The sequence below is a fragment of the Belonocnema kinseyi genome, chromosome 8 (assembly GCF_010883055.1).
Source record: "Belonocnema kinseyi isolate 2016_QV_RU_SX_M_011 chromosome 8, B_treatae_v1, whole genome shotgun sequence".
NCBI classification, from domain to species: Eukaryota; Metazoa; Arthropoda; class Insecta; order Hymenoptera; family Cynipidae; genus Belonocnema; species Belonocnema kinseyi.
The window spans coordinates 60511656-60533309 of record NC_046664.1 but is presented as its reverse complement, the minus strand read 5'-3'; the positions used below and the strand labels follow the sequence as shown (position 1 = coordinate 60533309).

Genomic DNA, 21654 nt, shown 5'->3' with positions numbered 1-21654 from the left:
ATATTTTTTGTTGAAATATTAACTACTACATGTTTTGTTAGGAATTTTTTTTTGTTGGAAAAAAATCAACTACTTGGTTTAAAATTGAACCGCTGGAGAAAAAATACATTTTGTGATTGATGATTCATCATTTTGGTTGAAAACTCAATTATTTATTTTAAAATTCAACTACTTTCTTGGATATTCGTTTGAACCAACGCATAGTGGGGTGAAATAAAAAAACGGGGCTCAAAATTATTTGTAAGGCACAATTCATTACCGATTTTGGATTTTTTTAAAGGAAAATAAGCGTTCAATTTTCAACAGAATTGAGAGTCCGATTTACAAAAATTTTCTTACCTCAAGTTTTATATTAATAAAAAAAGGAGAAAATATCAATTTTGACGGTTTTATTTTTTACCTTCTTAAAAAAATGTTTCCCCTGCTCAATATCGCTTGAATTTGATTCACAGGGGTATACATTTTATGGGTATACACAATTATCACTATATTGATGAAAATCTATAAAAATACATAAATAATGTATTGCATTAGTCGCGATGCGGTTGGGGGTCTTTAGTTCTTTGAGACATGAGAGTTCCAGGTCGTTATGGACTTATTCTCCACGTTTACGTACATGCACGGGAACCTCGGTGGTCCCCCGCAACCAGGTGGGCAGGGCCTATGGATGGTAACTAATTATATCATGAAAAAGGCGATGAACGTGCGTCCCACAGTTTTTACACAATTAATAAACCGGAACTTGCAGAGGTTCTCTATTCCAATTACTAGCAAAAACAAAATTTCCCAATAGAATTTTTTTAGTAAATGGGGTGGGGAAGGATGTACAGGTTTTGCGACGATTTTTGACGATTTCTGACCTTTTTCTCGTTTTTTTCGTTTCAATGTGAATTGAATCAACAGAACAAAATAGAAGAATCCAACTATTTACAATTAAGAGTTAATTTGTTTTCATTGAAACATCTATATTATATTTTTTGGTAATAATTAATATTTTTATTGAAACATTAACTAGACTGGTCAGATTTTAAGGCTGACCTTGGAGGCGAATCACCCAGATAGCGGGCCGTTTCGCAGAAAACCCCTGAGCTACCACAGCGCTACTCACCCCGCGCAGCTCCTTTTACTCATACTTGCGGCCCGACTTCAATTCTCGGAAGAACTCTATCAGAGGCTCTATCTCTAGGGTCTAGGTTTCACTGTTGAGAATTCACCTTTTTTGTCTGAAAATTTAACTGCTTTTTTGAACATTCATTTCAATTTTTGACGATTTAACTATTTTGTTAAAAATTCGTCTTTTTTGTTCAAGAATAACATTTTTTGTTTGAAAATTTTGCTATTCAATTTTTAGTTGAAAATGGATTGATAGTAGCTAAAATTCAATTGTTTGCTTCAAAATTAATGCATTTTATTGTAAAGTCGTCTTTTAGGTAAATAATTAATCTTATCAATTAAAAATTAAACTACTTAGTTTAAATTTGAACTGTTTGGTGAAAATTCACTTTATGAGTTATAAGATCTACCTATTTGGTTAAAAATTAAAGTTTTTTTCTAATTCCTTTTTTTTGTCTTGAAAATCAATTTTTTCAATTGGAAATTGGTTTGCACTGCCGTGAAAAAGGTTTTAGGCCATCTCTTTTATTATGACAATGAATTCTCTTAATTTCAATTATATCAGAGCTAAAAACTTTATCTTTAAAAGGTTAATTGTTTTCAAAATTCTGTATAACATCAGCCCAGGGTGAAGCCAATTTATCTAGTTTTTAAGTAGATATTGCAAAATATTGTAAATTTGAATGTTTTCTCAAGTTTTCAGTAATTTCCGAAATAGTCAACATTTTTCAATGTTCTTGGGGTTATTTTGAAGCTTTTTTTACAGTATCCCAACAGCTTATCAGTACAAATCGTAAAAATTTCTTTTGAATTGCAAGAACTTGAAGTCGTAACAAAAAAGTTGGACAAATTGCAATATTATTTTCGGTAACAAAAATATTTTTGTCAAATATAAAAAACATATAATCATTAAGGTTTTATTCTGATTTGCTTACAGATAAGATGTCTTCAAATTTTTCCAACTTTTTTATTACTACTGGAAGTTCTTGAAATTCTAAAAGAAATTTTTTACAATGTATACTCGCAAGCTGTTGTGATACTATTTTTGCAATACCTATTAAAGAACTAGAAAAATTGGCTTCAGTTTAGGCTTATTGTATACAGAATTACGAAAACAATCACCCTTTCAAAGAGATTTTTTTCAGCTTATCGTATAATTAAAATTAAAAAAATTTATTCGGCCATAAAAAAGGAGGTGACCTAAAACTTTTGCACAGCAGTGTATATTAAAAAATACAACCATTTTTTTTTAAAATAAATTTTTTTGTTATCAATTCTTCTTTTTTGGTTCAAAAGTAAACTGCTTTCCAATGTATTTAACTTTTTAATTTAAAAAATTATCTGTTTTGTAAAAATGTATACATTGGCGGAGAAAATGAACCATGTATGTTAAATTCGTCTATTTAGTTGATGATTCAGTTATATTTTTAATCATTCATATTCTTTTGTGAAATTCTACTGGTGGATAATTCTTTTCTTCTTAATTGGGTTCTTCAGCTAGAAATTTAAATGTTTCATTTTGTGTTGAAAATTCATCTTGTTTAGTTTAAAATTAAACTTTGGTTTAAGATTAATGTATTTTCTTGAAAGCTCAATTATTTCTCTTTCGGCAAAAAATAAACTTTAATATCGGAAATTAAATTTTTCGAGTTCAAAATCTAACTATTTTGAAAAAATGTACTTTTTCGGCTTGATAATTTAAATAATTTCTTGAGAATGGAACTAATCAATTTTTTCTCTAAAAATTCGATTATTTGTTGATTTTTTTGCAGAATAAGAGGATACCACTATGCTATCAAAATGAGGAACTTCAAAAGGGGAACGTTAAATTAAACCGAGAATTCACTGGAGCAGCACGCCCAATTCTCGGCATTCAGAGGATCTAATTTCTAATAACTTACCAAGCGAGATTCGACGGACATTGGGATTAGCACAGTACTTGATGGAAACACAAAAAGGTATCATTCAGCATTCTTCAACTACGCTAATAAAAAATTTTCATTGATCCCTTCAATAAACTTGTTAGCTAACTAGTAAGCATCAGTTCATGATCTGGATTACACTCAACTCCCGATATAAGCACGTTTTCGGGCATTGCTTGCAATGGACTTTGTCTTAAATCGGGGGAATCCAAACGTTAAGAGACAGGGCCGCGTGAATCATGTATATTGGATTTAAACATCGCTCAACCTGATGCAACTAACCTCGCTGCTCTTCTTCTCACGAAACTGCAGAGGCTACCAGTTCTAGGAATATCATAAACTCGGGGTTCTTATATCAGGAGTTGGGTGTATGATAAAGAGTGTCTTTTAATTACGTCAGGCTTCTTTTTGTGAAGCGAAGGGGAGAGGGCTGGTCAGAAAAATCTTACAAATCCTTTCTTAGGAGGGGTGGTCAAAAGAACCCCCTTTTGTTAAGGTTTTGTAAGGTTTCTATGACCCTATCCTTTCGTACGTTAGATTATATATATTTTACTCAATGTATTAAATATATTAAATATCTAAAAATTATTTCCACGGTAAAAAAGTTTTCACGGAATTCTAAAATAGTTTAGGAATTTTCTGTGATTTGAAAGTGTAACTAGATTTTTAAAGAAATTCAATCAAGATATTTCAAAATATTTCAAGGAATTAGTTAAGTTCGAGGGTCTTCTAAATGATTCAAGAGGATTACGATAGGTTTCACAGATTTCAAATGATTTTAAAAGATTTCGAGAGATTGAAGAAATGATCTAGTACAATTTCAGAGTGAAGCTGAATTTATTCAAGGATTTTTACAATATTTTAGGGCACTTGAAATAATTTAATTAGATTGCCAGAGATTTTACTGAATTTCGAAGAGTTTCTAGTGAAATTGAAAGATTTCGACGGATTTTGAAGGATTTTGTAGGATTTTGAGGAATTGAAAACGATTTGAAACGATTTAAAGAGATTTCAGGGAATTAAAAAACATTCACAAAGATGTCAAACGATTTTAAGGGATTTTAACGGATTTCTAAAGATTCAATAATAGCTTAAAAAATTTCTGATTTGATTAAAAATTTTCATAGATATATTTTGCAAAAAAATTCACACATGGGGAAAGATTTCCACAGAAATGAAAGGTCAGTTTCAAAGGGATTTCAAATATTTCAAGGGATCTCGTAAAATTTCGAAACATTTCACTCATTTTCAAGAATCTTAAAGGATTTATAGAGATTTTAAGGTATTTACACGAATTTTGAAGGTCCGTGCGGGATTTCGATGGAGTTTTGAAGATTTCAAGGGATTCACTTTTTAATTAGAGGTTTAAGTGATTTCGAGAAATTTTCAAAAGATTCTAAGTATACCCACGGATTTTAGAAGATTTCAGGGATAGAGCAGAAATAGAAAAAAAAACTAAACAAATGCGAATCAAAATTAAGAACTTACAGAAATCGGAAGTGCGAATCGATTTTCAGAATAACAAAATCGAACGCATACACGGAGAAACTATTTGTTGTAAAATTTGGCACTATAATATTGATCTTTACAAGAGTTTGATGGTAATCTGGGGTATAGTAGTAGAGAAAATATTATTATTGTCACAGCGATATGATGAAATACTATTTCCCGGAGACCCGTGTTCGATTCCCGCTAACACTGATTTCTTATTTTACTTTTTCTACCAAGGCAGTATTTCCTGTTTTCTATGGGGAAAATTAGAAATACGCAGAATGAACATAGGGAGAATGTCTTTATTCTTGTGTTTTTTTAAGATGCACATACTTTCCTAGGGATTATAGAAACCTTCTTTCAGTGTAAGTGCAATTATTTAATTATTTATTATTATATTCTAATAAACTTGAGTTTCTCCGTGTAGATAGAGTAACTCGGGAGACGCTTATAAGCAAAAAATATATAGAGGACGCATGGACTATGTTCCGGGATATCATTTTTAAAAGAGCGATCAAAGTGTGTGGTACTGTGGTTGTAAGAACAATGTCCGGTGATGCGTGGTGGGATGATGAAATCCGCGCAGCCATTCACGAAAATAAAAAATAGTAGAGAGACCACCCTACAGTAGATAATGATTTACAGTAGATAATCTTCATTAACTGCAAAACTGGCAAAAAATATATGAATTATTTTTTAAAATATAACATTTCATTAAGGATACCATACTTTCTGATGAAGTTTTATTGAAACTTTACAATTCATTAATGTGTGAGAGCAATCAATTAATTTCCCACGTGGAACAAAACGCTTCTTCGATATTCATAATTTTTACCTTAATGAAAAAATTGTGTGGTATGTTTATAGCTTAGAATCAAAGTTTGAAGTTTAATGAATACTATTTATTGATAAAGTGTCCGTTTTTTATTATTAATAAATATTTGAGGACTCGTATTTGACATTACATTTTCTAACAGTAGACAACGAACAGTACATAATCGAAACATTTTGCTGTCAAAAATGGGAGCTCTGCGACCGTCACGCAGTTGCTTCAAGTTAACGGTTGTGTTTGTTTTTTTTTTGGTTCGTGACATTTTTAAATTTATGATTTTGTTTAATAAACCAAAGAAATAGTATAAATATGTAGTATTTAAAAAGCAGAGAAATTCTAGTTGTGTTCAGGATTTACTAGGAAGGAAAATAGGAAAATCCTATCTTGTAACAATTGTAACAATCTCGCGGGATATCACAGACAAATAAAATGTGCAAAATCTGAGCTTTTACGATTTTTGTAAAATACTTATATTTTTAACTATGATTTACTCAATAAAGTCACTTTAATTGTAAGTATGCTAATAATAAATTATATTGTTCGAGAATTGAGTATTCTGTTATGGCCAGAAGCAGTAGTAGAAACGATTATCTATTGATGGTTAGAGGTGTCAAAATCGTACCCTTGACCGGGTCTTATAAGAATGTTTAATAAATCTAATTGTCAAAGGAATATGTAAGCTTTATTAAAAAACGAGAACCTTTCTTTATTTTTGGAAACTGATACAGTTTAATACTGTTGATTTTCTCCCTATTTACATTTTGATGGTTACCCCTATCTAAGAAAAATGACCTTCACAAGTTTTGACGATAAATAGAGAAATATATTTGAAAATTATTACAGAGACAAAACGAGGAAAGTCGAATAAAGTAAAGATAAAATTAAAACAGAAGAATAGAACAAAATGAAAATCGTATTTGAAGGAAATGAGAAACATTTTCATAAATTGGCGTTGATGTGTATGAAAGGAAGTAGAAGTACAGAGTTTGTCAGCATGATAAATAGCAAGGGTGGAATTCTATTTCATACAGAAGGGATACTAGACGCTTTGAGAGACTGATTTCTTTTTTTTAATCTTAAGGGATTCAAAACAATTTAAAGTATGACACGAATTTTAATGGTATTTTCAAAGTTTTTAAAGGGTTTTAAGAGATTTCAAGAGTATTTAGAGAGATTCTAAAGTATTTCCATGGATTTAGAGACTTGTGCAAGATTTTAAAATATTGAATGAAATTTTAAATGATTTTCGAACATCTTAAAGTAGTTTATGTGATTTTGAGTAATTTTAGTTTTCTTAAAGATTTAAATCAATTTGAATATTCTGTAAGAGATTTCAGAGATTCGGATTGATTCTTACGGATATGAAATATTTCAACAAGTTTTAAAGGGATTTTAAAGAATTCGTGGGATCTCATAAGATTTAAAATATTTCACAAATTTATAAGGATTCTAACTGATTTTGAGAGATTGTAAGGGATTTAAACTGATTTTAAAGAATGATAAGGGATTTTTATGGGAATTTGACCATTTTAATCGTTTAAAAGGATTTTAATTGTTCCTAAAGTGGTTTAAGAACATTTTTCTTAGGTTTCAAACCATATCTACGAAAGTTATGGATTTTCGTAAGATTTGAAATGATTTTTTATTGGAATTTCATTTTGCTTTCTCTGTACAATAATGAACGTAGACTTATATACATTATGTTAGAGAATACTATTTTGTATTATGAGCTTTCATAAACCTCGTTTAAAGAACCTAATTACTGCTCTGTTGGAATTAATTAATTAAAATGATTTTAGAGGTTCATCTGTTGTTACTATGAGTCCAGACAATCTCTGCTTTACTCATATTTGAGTAGTCGGAGTCAGCGTGGGAGGCCTTCCTCAGTTTGATCGTGACCAATCAATTCCATCGAAATTAAACAGCCTGAGTTGAAATTTATACCAAAGGTAAATGACCTTTTCTTATTTTTTCTATCCGTTATTGAAAATTGTTTATTTGCTTAAAAGTTTTAAAGCCACTATTAAATCATTTGAATATCCACAAGTTTTATGATTGAACTTTCCCCTTATAAGGGCCCTGCATAAATTACATAATTTGCGTGTGTGTGTGGTTGGGGGAGGGTAATGATTTTTGTATTCGCATTATAGGGGGGGGGGGGGGGTATAAAACATTCCTTACGTCAGATATTTTCTATTCACTGAATCATTAAAAAACAAAACATAAACAGATTTGCAGCTTTCTTACCTAATATTTCAAAAGTTTGTTTCAAAAATGAATTTCAATGTTTATTTAAAATAATTAATTGAACCTAATAAGAGCATCACTACGAAGTACAATGAATTTATTAACTATGGGTGTATTTATTTGTGCTCATATTATTAGCATTATAATTGTTCATAGCTATCAAATAAATTGGCTCCTTCGAAGAGGGAGGTTTTTTTCTGGTAAAAAAATGGAAACTTTCAATATTTTTAAAGCTAATGTCTCTGTCTTAACGAAGATTTTATTTTCAGAAAACCAAAAAGCCCATCAAAATGTCACTCAATGTTTTCTCTTAGAATAAACCACTTTATTAACTCACGTTAGTGTTATATTTAAAATTAAAATAAATATTTTCTTTATAGGAAGAATGAACCTTTTTTTTAAGTTTCGAATGAGTCGCTATTGATTTATCAAGAATGCTCATCGAAACGTCGTCAATAGATTAATCCACGCACCTCGAAGACGAAAATAATAAAAAAAAAAGATTTGGAAATTTAGGTCTTTAAACACCTCCCTTTATGAGAAAGCAAAATTCAACCGATTTTGATTAGAAAATCTATACTATTGAATTTCGGTTAAAACTTAATTTTTTCGGTCAAAAATGTTATTCTTTTCTTAAAAACCTAATTATTTTAATGAAAATTAAAATTCGATTGAAAAGTCATTCTCTTCGTTTGAAAGTTAAACTGTTTTATTCCGAATATGTCTTTTTGCTGAGAAACTGAAATTCGATGGAAGTTTTTTTTTTTGGTTTGAAAATGTATCTCTTCTTGAAGAAATTTCGCCTTTTCTATTTGAAATGCAAGTGTCTAGTTAAAAAATAATCTGTTACGATTGCAATTTAACTTTCTTTGTTGAAAATTATTCAAATTTTTGGGTTAAAGTTTCCTCCATCTGGCAAAAAATTTATCGTTTTGGTTTAAAATTTAACTAATAGGGTGAAAATATTTGTATTTTTTTGAAAATTCTTCTTTCTTGGTTAAATTGAATTGTTTAAAATAAAAATAAAAATATTTTTTCACTGAATTATGTTATATTTTTTATTGGGCAAAGTTTGTCTTCTTTGACAGAAAATTACTCTTCGTGGTTGAAAATTCATATTTTCGGGCTACAAAATTAAAACTCTTTTTAGAAAATTAGTTTCTTTTGTAAAAAATTTAATCTTTTTTTTTAATGCAAGTTGTTGATTTATCTTTCTTATTGAAAATTTAACTATTTGGTTGAAAAATGTGTGCTTTTTTTTAAAGCTCATTTTTTTTGGTAAAAGCTTTATAATTTAACCTGAAAATCCATATATTTTTCTCAACATAATTCATCTTTCTCAGTAGAAAATTATTGCTCTTGTATGGAAACTCATCTTTTTTGGTTGAAAATACCATACTTTAGTTGAATTTTTTTCCTGTATGCCTTAAATGAATTTTTTGTTGAAAAAATTATTGTTTTGTTTGAAAAATAATCTGTTTTTGTTGAAAATTTATTGGTTTTGGATGACCCTGAACTGTTTTTGTTTAAACTTAATATTTTTTAATTGATATAATAAAAGCTGTTACATTTTTTTGTTAGGAATTCATCTTTTTGATTGAAAATTTAATTAGTTGGTTAGAAGTTAAACCACCTTATTGAAAATTAAATTTTTTGTTGAAAAATTTGTCTGCTTTGGCGGAAAATTAGTATTCTTGATTGCAAATTCATAGTTTTTGAAGGAACTTCACTATTTCTGATTTTAAATGAAAATCGCTGTTGATTGAAATATCGACTATTACATTTTCTCTTGGAATATTCATCTCCTTTTTTCTAAAAAATTCGTCTTTTGGTTTTTAAAGTTTATATCTTTTGCTAGAAATTTAATCTTTTCTTTTTGCTCGAAATTTAACGAATTAGTTTAAAATTAGTCTATTCTGGTTTAGTATTCAACTATTTTGTGGAAAAATCGTATTTTTTTATCATTTCATATATCAACTGTTAGGTTTCATCTTTTTTATTTAAAATTATATTCTTGCTTAAAAATTAAACCAATTTGTTGAAAATGCACTTTTTTATTGAAAAATGCTTCTTTTGTGGCAGAAACGTAATCTCTTTGGTTAAAAATTCATCCTTTTTTGTTGAAGACTAATTGATTTTAGCAAGGAACTCAATTACTCTGTTGCAAATTTATGATTTTTGAATATACCTGTCTTGGATTTTAAATTAAAGTATTCTTTGATTTGAATATCAATTATTATATTTTTTATTGCTAAATTATATTTTTAGTTTGAAAATGAACTTTCTGTAGAAATTTTTATTTTACATATCTGAAATCTACGGAAATATGAAAAAAAATTTAACAATATTTCAGTAAAATGAAATTGAAATAACCTTTCAAACAAATCAAGAAATAAACCTAAAAAATATGTATTGATCTGAAATCAGCATTTTGTCTTAAAATTTTTTTGGTCCGTAATTTTTTTATTATTAAAAAGAATGCAATACAGGAGTTAAATGAATTCAACAGCTGCATCTAACTGAACTTTCTTATACTCTTGTATCAGTATAACTAGTAATATTTTAAAATAGTGATTTTCTGATTAGGAATTTAAATTTAAGATTTAGTTCCATAAAGCGAAAAGCTATTAAGATTTTCAATTTACAATAATCAGATAAAAGGAAAGTGGATGTTCGCTAAACTCTCACCTAACGCGTCACAAATCGTTCGATTGTGTTAATTAACTTGTGAGAAACTTTTTGAAGCCAGTAAAAATTTTGAACACCTCTAACGAGCTCTCACGGTTCAGAGATGAGAAAAACATTTTTACATGAAAATTAACATTTATATGGAGAATTAAAATTCGTTTGTACAGTAAAAGGCGTTGACTATGATCGCTCAACGTTTGATAAGCAAAATGAATCATATTTACGAGAGCATTAATAGACGCTAATATGGGATATCTAGATTCATCTTTATGTACCTTTTACTTCCACTCTTTGTAAGAAATCTCGTATGTCACAATAAAAGTCAATTAGCACGTTTTCTCTACTCTTGGAAGTTTTATTAAATTATACTAATTATAAATGAAACTCATCCCGGTTATGAATATTCAATACAGGAGTGAATACTAAATTAGAACTGGATTGTGAATAGCAAAGTGTAGTGAGAAAAGTCTGATGTGTTCATATTTTCTAATGTTTAAGGGGTTTTTAAAATTAATTATGATTTCGAATTATGGGAGAAGACACTTTTGTTTTTAATTTCATATAAATATTTCTGAGGCCTCGGTGGTATCCGGATGTACCTGGTTCAAATCTGGGCTGAAGAAGTTTTTTCTTGTTCGCGAAAATGATTTGTTTGATGTAATCGTCTGAACATCGAAATTTGTATTTATTAAAAATTTAAAAACTCAAAAGTCCACATCTTTAAATGGTTATAACATCTTCCAAATATCAATTTGATTAAAGCTACTTCTATCAAAATGGTACAGTTTTGAAGTGGAAAAATACCTATAGTATTCTTTTGTAAAAATGTAGCTAGACAAAAAAACAATAAACAATCTGCCGAGGCCTCGGCGGCGTAATAGATTAGTGCACCATTCATGGATAGTGACGCATCTAGTTCAAATCCGCAACAAAGAAGATTTTTTTTATTCTTTAAAAATTATTAGTCTGAAGTAATCGTTTAAGCATCCGGATCCATATTCGTTAAAAATTTAACCCCCCCCCCCCATAAAAACTAGCTATGGAGAACAAGAAAAGATCTGCTGAGGCCTCGGTGGCGTATTTGGTTAACGCTTCACTCATATATAGTGGCGCTCCCGGTTTAAATCTGGAATACAGAAGATTTTTTTATGTTCTTTAAAAATTATTTGTCCAAAGTAATCATTTTAAAATCGAAATTTGTATTAATTATAAACATTAAGTAATTTGAATTTCATAAATAATTAATTAATTTGGAAACTTTAATTCCAATTTCATTCTAAGTAATTCTAAACGAAACTCTTCTAGAAAACCCAAAATTACCAGGAAATGTTTATCAATATTCCTGTAACAATTTCGTAATGTCAGGAAATTTTTTTTAAGGTCAAAGAATTTTTTTGAGATCGTGTTTCTTCTCTAGTTATAATTTGAAATCAGAGACTTTTTTCATTTGTGAAAGTAGCTTTATATTACTGGATTCAATATTTTGATTCGGATTTGTTTTCTTTCTTAATTGAAAAATCTTTCTTAGTTTAAAATTCAAATGTTGTTGAAAATACGTATTTATAGTTTCAATTCAATGGTATTCACAGTTTTTCAACGGATTTCCACGTTTTTAGGTCCTAAAAGAAAGGACGAGTTCGTTAACCAGCCATTTTTGATAAAAATTCAAAAAGTGAGCGCATTTTGAAAAAATTTTATACCAATTTTTTCTGTATTTGAAAATCCTATGTAGGGATATTTATAGTATTAAATAGAATAAACAATTTATCCCAATGACTTTTTTTTATAAAAAGAAAATTCTCAGAGATATAGCGTTTTAAAAATTATTTTAATCAACTGAAAATCAAAATTTTAAGCCAAAAAACACACGATATGAAAAAAAGTCAAAAAAAGAAAAACATTTCTTTTTAAAAGACCCACAAGATTATCATGAGTAATTTTTGGATTTTCTTAAAAAATCAAAAATTCAAATTTTGATTGCAGAAAAAAATAATAAAAAATAAAAATTCCATTTCGTAGACAAACTATGTAGGATACGAAAAAAGACAAATTAACAAAAATTGTTATCCCAAAAAAGATCTACAATTTTGGTTAGAATCACTTCTTGATAGGACGCGTACCTTTTGTTTTATTCGTGAAAAATAACGTTGAAAAATATAAAATAAAATTTTAAAAAATGTGTGGAAAAACAACGAAAGTTACGAGAAAAAAATTCAAAAAAACCTGTTTACAAATGTCTGTCGGAAATCGAGCGCACAGCGCGAGTGTTACGATGGAGAATGTGTAGGACTTCAAAGCCTACAGAGCTTTAAATATCTTAATCTATACTCAAGTAGACAATTCAGAATATGAAGACGCCCATAAATACTGGCGTATGAAAGAGATTTTTTGATAAAGTTTTATTGAACCATTCCAAATGCCAACAATAAATATCCGAGCGCAAAGCGCGAGATTGGACCGTCGCGCGGCCTAGGCGCGCTCAAACTTGCGAGCCACGTGCGCAGCGAGCGATGAGACTATGCCCGCAAGGCGGGCAGATTTTTTATTGAAAATTCAACTACTTGCTTGAGAGTTGAACTTCTTTGTTAAAAATTTATATTTTGTTCAAGAATCATCATTTAACTTAAAAATTTTACTTTTTCAGACAATTAAATTATTTATTTTAAATTTCAACTACTTCTTTGAAGATGTAATTATTTTATTAGAAAATTATACTATTTCTTGAACATTCTTTTTTCTGAATAGATAATTCGTCTTTTTGGATTGCAAATTCAACTCTCTACTGAAAATTTTATCGTTTTAGCTTGAAAATTGAGCTATTTGGTTAAAAATTGAACTGCTTTTTGGATGAAATTTCTGCTTCTTTGTTTGAAAATTAGACCATTTGGTTGGAAATTTCTCTATTTGATTAAAAATGTAACTATTTTGTTGAAAATGCAACTATTTATGGTTCAAGTTAATTCTATTTTGTTTGAAAATTCAAACATCTGGTTAAAAATATGTCTCTCAAGGATAAAAATTTAACTATTTAATTAAAAGGTTGTCGTTTAAAATTTTACTGTTTTTTTAAACTGTCTTTCGGATTGAAAATTCATGTTTTTGCAATAAAATTCAACAATTTTCTTTACATTTTTATGAGAAAAATTTTGTTGAAAATTCAGTTTTCGTTTTTAAATATTTAATTCAAAAGTATTTTTTTTCAAAATTAGTTTTTTGATCGAAAATGTAACTATTTCATTTTTGTTTGGAGATTTATCATTTCAACTGAAAAGTTGTCCTTTCAGTAAAAAATTAACTACTTTGTTAAAAATTATTTTTTGTTTGTTAAAAATTAGTTTTTTAATTTGATAATTTAACAATTCTATTCACTTTTCAGTTGAAAATGTATCCTTTTTAGTTAAAAATGAGTGTATTTTGGTTGGAATTTGGTTCTTTTTGAAAATCCAATCAATTTCAATCATTTCTGTTAAAAGTTCATCACTATAAATTAAAGTTTTTCACTTTGGTTAAAAGTGAAAGCATATAGTAAAAAATTCGTTTTTAGTTAGTTTAAAAATTAATTGTTTTAACTGAAAATTTAACTCTTTCATTTCTCGTTTAAAATTAACTTTTTTCAGTGGAAAATTCTACTATTTGATTAAAAATGAATGTATCTGTTTCCGTTGGCTGTATTTGTTGCCTAGAAAAATCTTTTATTAGGAATATTATTATGCAAAATATGCACTGAATGTATAATAACATAAAATAACAATGTAATTATTATTCAAATTTATGTGTTCGAGAACAAATTAAAAAAAAGAATAATTATACGTTTTAGGTATTATTTACTTATTTAATTATTCTGTTGTGATATTATATTTAAGAATATCCTGTCATATAATTTGTCAAAGCTTTCTAAAATAGACATAATAATTAATTTCCTAGAAACTTTATACCAGAGAGAAATTAATTATCCTTTAATAAAGTTACTTTCACAAATGAAGAAAAATTTATTTAATTTCACATATGAATAATACTATTCTCACTCATTAGGATATGTAAGAGGACTGAAAACTCCATTATTTATAATAAGCTTGCGAAATCATATACACTCCATTATTTTAAACCATTTTTTAAGACCTGGAAAAATCTTGATCTGTATGATAGCATTTTCTCTATTTATTGAAACAGTTTTTTAAATTTTATATTATGATTTTTCTTTCTGTAATTTAATTTAAACGGTCTTAAATGAAATAAATGCACATTTTAAATGAGAAATATTTTCATTCGGGGAGACAGTTAAGATCGATTCTTAAATTTCTGGATAGTAATATAATATATTTGGAGTAAACCGTATTACATTAGCGTCCTGAGCAAACAGCTCTTAGTATTTTGGTGATGATGACACACTGACACACGTTTCAGTTCTTATGTTATTTCCTCCCATTTTTTGTTTTTCAGTTTCCTCGATATTCTCGAAAATTCCAAAATATATTGCAAACAATTATTTAATTCAGGGACGTGGCTACCGCCGCGCCGCATAAGACTTATCAATGATACGGGGCCCCGAAATAAAAGTGAATGAATTAAGTTTTCGTTTATTTTTCTAAAAAGGCCCCCCCTTCAAGAAATTTTAATGTAGAGCCCCTCAGAGCTAGCTACGTCACTGATTGAATAGAAACCAAAATTTTTTATTGTTTTATAATTAGTAATTTGATTATTTCTAATTTGGATACAGTTTTCGAGAAGCAAATTCTTTTCATCTTTTCTGAAATAAAAACCAACTATTCCATAGAAATTTTATTCATTATAATTTTTTGAGAATGTCTTAGTTTTTATAAAAAAGTTCTTCCTTATTTAAGCAGAACATGTGAAAAAATACTGAAAAGATTACAAAATTTGGAGTGTTCCAGAAAACACTTTCTCATGTTTTAAAAATTCAAAGAAAAAATTTTTTTAAAAATTTCTGGAAAACACTACTTTTTTTCAGTCTCTGCCTACAATAAAGCCGAGAAAACTTTTTTCCCCAAAAATATTTTATTTTGAATTTTGCTCGTAAATGATGTAAGTTATCGAAAAACAACCAGAGGTATTTTTTAAAGAACTTTTTTTGAAGTGCAAAATTTTATAATTATTTTTTCGTATCTGTCCTTGTTTGGGCGAAAAAAATCGATTTTATGAAAAAAATTCCCCTGAACACAAAACTTATTCAGCCTGCATAAACGCACAAAATGTCTTTCTTACGAAAATAAAACTTCAAAAAACCACTAGCAAAAAAATAATAGTTTTTGTTTTAGAAATTATTTATTATCCTCTAGTCCATTAACGATCAAAATTTATACTTGTTTTTTACTATAAAAGCCAATAATTTTATTTAAAAATTTTGTTCTTTGGTTCAAAATGAAAACATTTCTTCTTTAAATTTAACAATTTTAATAAACCCGATCCTCCTTGGTTGAATAAATCTTTAACGTTTTCATTTTTTTCATCTCATTTTAACTGTTTGCTTAAAAATTAATCTATTACAGTTAAAAATATATTTCTTTGGTTAAAAATGTAACTATTTTTTCAAAATTTTCTTTTTTGGTATAAAATCAATAATCTTATTTTAACATTTAAATATTTCGTTGAAAATTGATGTTTTTTGTTAAAAATTAGGCTTTTTTTTTAGAGAAACTATGTTTTTCGTTAAAAATTGCAACTGTTTGATTCTATATAAACCGGTCATAGTTGAGATTCAAGTTATTAGTAGAAAATTTGTCTTTTTTGGTTAGGTTTCACTGTTTTTAAATTATTTATAATTAAATTTTTTCGTTTAAAATATCAAATATTCGATTTTTTGTTGCAAACGTATCTTTTTTTAGTTCAAAGTCAATTAACTTTCAAAAATACTGCAGGATTAAAAACTAACGGTTTTGTTGAAGATTTAAGTAATTTGTTCGAAAATTGGCCTCTTTGGTTAAGTTATTTTTTATTTAAACTTTGAATATTTTTCGTTTTTAATATTAGCTATTAGATTCCTTGTTGAAAATTGATCCTTCTAGGTTGAAGATTTAACTCCTTGGTTAAAATATGAACCACTTTCTTAAACATAAATTTTGTTGTTCAAAGATTCATAATTTTAGTTCAAAAATAATCTTTTTAGTTAGAAATTAAATTTCTTGACTAAAAATTAGTTTTTTAAACATTAATTTTCTCAATTGAAAGTTTAACTATTTGGTTGAAAATTCAAGCATTTATTCGAAAATACATTTTTTTCGTTGAGAATTCCACTGTTGTGCAGAAATATCATTCTTTGCTGAAAAAATCGACAAATTGATTAAAAGTTAAAATTTTCTGTAGAAAAATTATTTTTTTATATAAGAATTTAAATTTCTTTAATAAAAATTTAAGTATCCAATTTTCGGTTAAGAATTAATCTTCCGTAGTTAAAAGTTGAACTATTCTGTTAAATATTTATATATTTTGTTGAAAATTTGTCCTTTTCAATATGATAATTGAACTAATTTTTTGCATATTTAACTATTTGGTTAAAAATTCATCTTTTTGGTTGAAAATTTAAATATTTAGTTGAAAATTCCACTGTTTCATAGAAAGCTTGTCTTTTAGCTTGAAAATTCAACATTATGGAAAGTTCTTATTCTTTATTAAAAATGAAAATCGTTTCTTGATTAAAATATCGATTTTTATATTTTTCGATAACAATTCATCCTTACGGTAAAAATGAAACCATTTATTTAAAAATGATTTTTTTCATGTTTTAAATATTAATTTATTCAACTGCAAATTTAAATGCTTGATTAAAAACGTATATATTTTGTTAAAGCTTCGTTCTTTTTGCTAGAAGATTATTATTGGTTGCAAATTCTGTTACTTGGATAAAAATTGATGTATTTTTTTTAAATTGATATATTTTGCTGTAAATTCGTTCTTTTTTAGTAGAAAATGAATCTTCATGGTGTAAAATGCAACTTGTTGGTTGAAAATAAATCTATTTTTGTTGAAAATTCACTTTTTTTGTCGAAGTTAGTCTTCTTTGATCAAATTCAGTTACCTTCGATTAACCATAAAAATCTTATCTTGCTTAAATGATCATTACATTATTACTTTGTAATTTAAAATAAACGCATCAAGTTTTTATCAAGATTTTCCCCACCAAATCGTCTTCGTTGTTTTTTGAATAACCCTTAAATAAATTTACGAAAACAATTAAATCAGAAATAATTATGTAAAATAGGAGAGGAGGGGTCAAAACTAACAGATCGTAACGAAGGGGTGCAGGTAGTTCGGAGATTCAGAAATGACCTTGACCTTTTTTAATTCGAAGGTATCAAACAAATGATTAGGGCCATATTTATTAGGAGATTGTAATTTAATTATTAATTATTTGTCCATTAATGTGGAAATAAAGTTGGTAGAAAAGAGCATTAACTGAACATACGTACGAGGAGTTTTACATCCGTTGGAGAGTAAATGGCCATAAATATTTGGAGAATATGTAACAAGGTGTAATTATAAAACAGCTTGTGAAACAGCAGTTAAGTGTTCCTTTGTACGTTATACCACCATGTCATGCATCAGCCGTAAGTTATTCATTCACCTCTTCGCCTTTATTCATATCATCAGCAACTAAGTGCAAACTTTTTATTTTCTCGTATTCTTGAAGAGAATCACAATTAAAAAGAAATTTTTCTATTGACTCAGAAAGTATATATAATTCAAAGGGACTCGCAACCAGTACTACACTATTCCAGTAATCGAAAACATGAAAAAAGTTATTTATTATGATTTAAGGATTTGTTGAGAGTTTGAAAATATGATCACCGACTTTCTGGAAATAATGGTTTGGTATTTGCACAGTTAATTACAATGCTGGTAAAGGATCCACTCATGTGGATCCAAGATTAATTAGCACTATACTCTTACAACAACGTACAAAATATTAAGAAAGTTAATTATTTTTGAGTTAGGGATTTTAAAAGGTTTTGGGAGTATGACCCCCAACCTTATTATAAAACTGGCTAAATATTTGTCCAATTAATTACAAATTCTATTAAAGGATACACTTTTGCGGATCCAAGAATAATTAATGCTATACTATTAAAATAACATAAAAAATATCATGAAATTTAATTAATTTTCAGTTGGGGATTTTAAAAGGCTTTAAAAATCTGATTCCCGACTTTATAAAAAAATCGGTTTTTAGATGCCCAGTTCATTAAAAATACCACTAATTTATGCACTTTTGCGAAACCAAGATCAATTATCACTCTACCATTACAATAACATTAAAAATATCAAGAGAGTACATTATTTTTGAGTTAAGGATTTTAAAAGGCTTTGCTAATGTGATCCCCAACCTTATTATCAAAATGGTTGGATATGTTCCCAAAGGATTACCAATGCTAATAAAGTATAGACTTTTTCTGAAAAAAAGAATAATTAGTACTATACTATTACAATAACAGAAAAAATATCACGAAATTTAATTATTTGATACAAACTCCTGTTAAAAAAAAATGAATCAAACCAGCAAATTTGGACCACAACGAACAAAAGAAATCCCCCTATTGTAATCTGAAAAAAATTTTTAAATTAAATTTTTAGACAAAAATAAAAAAGAGGAAAGCAAAATCAAACTCATGAAGCAACCTCGTTGATTGTAATTAATCATATTAGTATAACTTTTGTTTAACTTATCCCAATCGGTTTTTAAATTAATAGATAACTTTTTTTGTTTTTTAATATAAAGCATTTCTATGAATTCCCTCTTTCTCTCATTACTTCTACTATGCAAAATTTGAACAATATCCCAGTCAAAATCATGGTCAACATCAACAAATTCCTTTGCAAGTCTTGTATGAACATCACTTTTGTGTTCCCCTATCCTAGTATTAAGAAGCCTACCAGTCTGTCCCACGTAATTTATCTTACAGATCCTGCAAGTGATCTTTTAGATGTACACAACACCACCTTTTTTAAAGTTATGTAAAGGATATTTGCAAAAATTTATCACTGAGTCTATTTTAAATACTATACGGAAAATAGTATGAATTAAAAAAAATTTAACTTATGTTCAATAGTTTTAGAAATTTGACCAAAAAATGGAAGAACAAAAGTATTAAACGACTATATTCCTTAAACTCTTTCTGATGATCTGCGAGAAAAATATTACTCTGTTTGTTTTTGATTTGTTGAAATCTATTTGCAATATGTTTCTCAATTAACTTTTGTGGGTAATGATTCAGAAAAAGGATATTCCTGACAATATTCAAATTTATAGTGTAAAATAAAAAATGTGACTTACCTAAAGCTCTGTCAACTAAGTCTTTTATAACTGAAATTTTGTTTTCAAAAGGATGAGCAGAAAAAATTTTAAATTCTATCTGAATATGTACTTTTTCTATACCAATTGGCAATAATATTACCATCCCAACCCTCAATTATTTCTATGTCCAAAAAACTAATTCTATTATCCTGTTCTATTTCATGAGCAAATTAAAGTTTTGTATAAATATTGTGAAAACTGTCAATGACCATCTGCAACATTGCTTGAGCAACACATAATAAGATATCGCGTCGACAAACCGAAAATTAAAAGGCAAAACAAAATTAATTTCCCGAAAGCAAAAACCTCCAAATCTTTCATCACTATTCCCGCTAAAATAGGAGAAATGACTAAACCTATGGAGCCTCTGTCTACAATGAGATTAATTAAATTAAGAATTCTTCGAGTTCTTAATAAAAACTATCCCTTCAATAAAATCTTTTTGACATAATTGAATATGAGTTTTAATATTGTCCCATCTATTTAAAACTGTTCAAGGGCTATACTCGGAAAAATTGCAATAACATCCAAAGGAATCATTGCATGGTCATCCGGAACTGTTTTTTGAATAATACTTTCTTGAAATTGCCAGATATTTTTTACATTATATTTAGAAGTTGTGATAGAATCCTTCAGAATCAAATTGAAGTTTTGTTCTAAAAATTTAGTGGGAGTATTAATAGTTGAAATTACTATTCTTAAGGGATAGAAATCTTTGTAAAGCTTTCTTAAACTATAATATAAGAATAAATAATACTTATAATAATTAATAATAATAATAATAATGATTAATACTGAAGATAAAGTTCTTGGAAGATGTTTTGGTTTGAGAAAAATTTACAAGGATGGCTATCCCATACGGATTATTCATTTTAACTATTAATATTCCCACTAAAATTTAAGAACAATATTTCAATTTGATTCGCAAGGATTCCATCGCAACTTCTAAATATATTATGTAAAAAATGGCTGGAAATTTTAAAAAAGTATTATTTAGAAAACGGTTACGGACGATCATGTAACAGGCAATTTTAAATAGATGGGATAATATTAAAACTCGTGCTCGATTAGGTCAAAAAGATTTTATTGAAGGAATAGTTTTTATTATCACTTCAACTTATTTTAAATTTCAAGGATCTTTTTATGACAGAGGTCTGGTAGTCTCATTAGTACAGTCATTTCTCCGATTTTAGCAGAAATAGTGATGGAAGGTTTGGAGGTTTTTGATTTTGGGAAATTAGATTTTGTTTTGCCTTTTTATTTTCGGTTTGTCGACGATATCTTATTATGTGTTCCTCTAGCAACGTTGCAGATGGCCATTGATACTTTGAACAATTTTCATCCAAAACTTCAATTTCTCATGAAATAGAACAGGATGATAGAATCAGTTTCTTGGACATAGAACTAATTAAGGGTGGGGATGGTTATATTATTACCAATTGGTATAGAAAAAGTACATGTTCATGCAGAATTTTAAATTTCTTTTCTGCTCATGCTTTTTAAGACAAAATTGCAATAATCAAAAACTCAGTTGATAGAGCTGTAGGTTTGTCCGATTTTTTATTTAACACGAAAATTTTGAATATTGTTAGGAATGTCCTTTTTCTGAATCATTACTCACATAAGATATTTCAGATACATATTCCAATTGGAGTTTAACAAATCAAAAACAAACAGAGTAATATTTAGCTCGCAGATCATCAGAAAGAGTTAAAGGAATATAGTTCTTTCACTTTCTCTATTTCTAATGTAATTGTGCAAGATATTTATATTATGATCACAACAGATTAGCCTGCCTTCTTATTTTTCTTTCCTTTTTTTTGTCCAAAAATTTAATTTTTTAAATTGCTTTTAGATTACAAAAAGAATTTCTTTTGTGTTTGTTTCGTTTTTTTTTGTTCGTTGGGGTCCAAATTTATTAGTTGGGTTCTTGTTTTTTTTTTCAACAGGAGTTTGCATCAATTTGATTATTGGACGTTAAATGGGATTTTTAATTTGGATTTTAATCTAATTTAAATTTCTTAAATTTTGAGTTAATTATTTCTCAGTTAAGA

The 21654-nt window shown here is 27.8% G+C and overlaps 1 protein-coding gene across 1 annotated transcript in view; it reads left to right on the top strand.

Moving 5' to 3' along the window:
• Positions 1-21654, top strand: part of LOC117178995 — a 242832-nt gene that overhangs the window by 120838 nt on the left and 100340 nt on the right. Inside the window, exon 2 of the mRNA XM_033370600.1 lies at positions 2886-3071. The gene's annotated coding sequence lies outside the window, so the exon portion shown is untranslated. The remainder of the gene's footprint in view (positions 1-2885; positions 3072-21654) is intronic.